At 34.0% G+C, this 3515-nt stretch overlaps 1 protein-coding gene across 2 annotated transcripts in view; it reads right to left on the bottom strand.

Annotated features, from left to right (window-relative positions):
* Positions 1 to 3515, bottom strand: part of LOC118757328 (dual specificity phosphatase DUPD1) — a 50769-nt gene that overhangs the window by 30235 nt on the left and 17019 nt on the right. The gene's annotated exons all lie outside the window — the stretch shown is intronic.

The raw sequence follows: 3515 nt of genomic DNA, 5'->3' as shown, positions 1-3515 counted from the left end.
TAAGTTTTTCTCTGTGTGTGGCGATCTTATTATTGTGGAAGTTAAGTCAAGACATAACCCAGTGGGAAAAGAAGTAATGCATTTCATGCGTGATAAATAATCTAATGTATTTCTTATGAGTTTAAGATCCAATTACTGTTTAATATGTAATCAGCATAGTAATGTATTCAAAAAGTCGCAAAAATTTCATATTAAATCCCATTGATTTCTCGATACTAGGTAATGCAAAATTGAATGCCCCACTTTTCTTAGGACATCGCCCTGGGGGAAAAAATGCATTATCGAATGTGAAAAGGGTTGTTTTACTGATTATTTTTTACTATACATTACATTTTCCCGCTGGGAACTTCCATGAGATTTTTGTGAAAATCTTCTCATGTCATGCTTTAACTTCCATGGAAGTTATGTCTGATCCTTGTGGAAATTAAGTCTGAAATAACGTCCACGGGCCCATGGAAGTTATGTCAGTTACCTAATAGAAGTGAAACTTATTAAAAAACAGATGTGTTTTGATACGACGGATATGATCCAGTGTTGCCACTAGTGGTATTTTCCGATCAAATTTTGTCGCTTCTTTTTCATTTGGTAGGTTGGTAGGCAAAGTAAGATTTTGGTCGGATAGTTGATTTAAGTTTTTAAATTCTTAATTATAAAAATATATATTTCAAACATGATTTGCATATAAATATTTGCCAAATGTACCTGTCAAACAATTGCAATTGGGTATTAATACTGGGTATATTCTGAACAGAAACAGGGTTTTTCGATCGAAAAATATTGATTTTCCAGGAACCTATTCCATTTCTACGAAAAGCGTTTTTTTTCATATAAAATACATGGAAAACTTTGAGCGCTTTGAGCGACCTCTAAATATTTTTTGAGTTCAAAATAAAAAAATAGGGGTATATTATTTTGGTATAGAACACTCCTAGGGTGTGAGGGCATAAAAATTCCGACTTTACTTTTTTACATGCATTTTTGACCACGCTACTGTACATACATAGTCATGCCTATTTCGGTATCCAATAAATCCTTTAACTCGCTTGTTATGGCAATGAGAATAGGATTAGATTCGTACGAATGGCATCCGTCGGTTACCGCAATTGGCATGAGTATTTAGGATATGAAGGACTGAAGGTAGACCGACGCTAAGAGCCTATTTTATTTGCCACCAGTGTATGTATATAAATTCATAATATTAACAAATTACATTTGTATATGGGTTTTAGCTATTAATAATTTTCATAAACATGTACAAATAAAAATAAATCATGATAATTTAAAACCTTTTAAAATAAAACAGTTATTTTTAAAACAAAGACAAGCATTTGAAGAAATATTTTCTTAAGCTAAATGGGGATTGCGTTAGCTGTTTGTATTGAAAATACGAACGTTTGTCTGAACGATTAAGGTTGTTCTTGTTATATTTTTAAGTCGTTATTTATTTTTGTTGACTGCGGAAAACTATCGAAACTTTTGAAAGGGTTTTTTCTCGACATTTTGATTTAACGGGTTATACCATTTTACTACGGCATCCTGAATTACTTTGCTCGCTCCCCCAATTACGATCGCGAATTATCCCATTCCCACGGGCACATTCTTAATTCCTTGTGTACATACATAACTAGATAAATAGATCTTACACTCTTTCATTTTATGCTGAAAGCGTGCCCAGAAACTCGGTTGCACATTTGGGAGCACTGACAAGAGCGTTTAATTTCTGTTGTCTGCCGATGACATCGACATCCTCGGTAAGAATAAAAGGAACGTATTTACTGCCTTCTCGAATTTAGATAAAGAAACAGAGGTATGTTGGTGAACGACACCAAAACGAAGTAGCTCCTGTCATCAAACAAACAATCAGCGCATTCGCATTTAGGCTCCCATGTCCCACTTGAAAGTTAAAATTTTGAAGTTTTTGAGGAATTCGTACATATCTATGTATGTTTGGGAACCAATATTGACACCAATAAAAGTATCTGCATTGAAAGCCAACGAAGATGCATATATGCCGAGTATGACCGTTATTTATCTTCGCATTACTAAATCCTAAGTATAAAACTATTTAGTTAGTTTCACCTAACGAAACACCGCCTACAAACGTACTTAGAGATTTTGGCTTCACTAAATATGAGCTGTGCGAAGTTGGCGCCACATAATGCGAATTTTTGAAGGAAAACTATCAGGTTCGTTTGCCCAAGGTTAGCCCAGGATAGCCCCACTTTGTTTTTTGTTAGCCAGCCTTTAATTCGAAACTTATAACAAAAACAAATTTTTTAGAACTAAAAATTAATATTTGTGAGTTTCAATGCCTTTGCGCTCTCATTCAATTGCCCAAGGTTAACCAAGAATGTGTGAGGTTGGCACCCCATAGTGCGAATTTTCGAACGAAAAGTAGCAGGTTGGTTTGTCCAAGGTTAGCCCAAGACAGCCCAACTTTTTTTTCGTTAGCCCACCCTTAATACAAAAGTTATAAAAAAAACAAGATTTTTAGAACTAAAAATTAAAATTTGTGAATTTAAATATTTTTACGCTCTCATTCAATTGCCTAAGGTTAGCCCAGGTTAGCCCAACCCTTTTTTTGTTAGTCCATCCTTAGTTCATAAGTTTTTTATAACAAACAATATTTTTTCCATACTAAAAATTTAAATTTGTGAATTTCAATATCTTTAGGCTCTCATTCGATTGTCCAAGGTTAGCCAAGAATGTGAAGTTGGCACCCCATAGTGCGAATTTCCGAACGGAAAGTAGCAGGTTTGTTAGCCCAAGGTTAGCCTAGGATAGCCCAACTTTTGTTTTCGTTAGCTTACCCTTAGTTCAAAAGTTATAGCAAAAAAAATGTTCAATGTGTGAAGTTGGCACCCCATGTGCGAGTTTTCGAACGAAAAGTAGCCGGTTCGTTTGTCCAAGGTTAGCTCAGAATAGCCCAACCTTTTCTTCGTTAGCCTAACCTTAGTTCAAAAGTTATAAAAAAAAAAATTTTTTTATACTAAATAATTAAATTTATGAATTTCATTCGATTGCCCAAGGTTAGCCGAAACCTTTTTTTTGCCCAGCCTTAGTTCAAAAGTAATAACGAAAATAAATATGTTTCATACAAATAATTAAAATTTATGAATTTCAGTATTTTTACACTCATTGGTTTGGCCAAGGTTAGCCCAGGTTAGGTCAACCTTTTTTTCGTTAGCCCACCCTTAGTTCAAAAGTTATAACAAAAATTAATTTGTTTCATACTAAACATTTAAATTCGTGAATTTCAATATTTTTACACTCTCTTTCGTTTGGCCAAGGTTACCCCAGGTTCGCCCAACCTTTTTTTTCGTTAGCCCAACCTTAATTCAAAAGTTATAACAAAAACAAATTTGTTTCATACTACTAATTCACATTTGTGAATTTCAATATTCAACAAAAAGACGTAGTTGGGTAATTTAGCCGAAGGGCTATACCCGAATTTAAATTAATTTTACATAACGAGGGCTTATATTCAATTCCCTATATCTGCACGTTTCACAAAT

The sequence above is a fragment of the Rhagoletis pomonella genome, unplaced genomic scaffold (assembly GCF_013731165.1).
Source record: "Rhagoletis pomonella isolate Grant_MI unplaced genomic scaffold, Rhpom_1.0 Rhpom_scaffold_00002, whole genome shotgun sequence".
In the NCBI taxonomy this organism is placed as follows: Eukaryota; Metazoa; Arthropoda; class Insecta; order Diptera; family Tephritidae; genus Rhagoletis; species Rhagoletis pomonella.
This window is presented reverse-complemented; position numbering and strand designations above follow the sequence as displayed.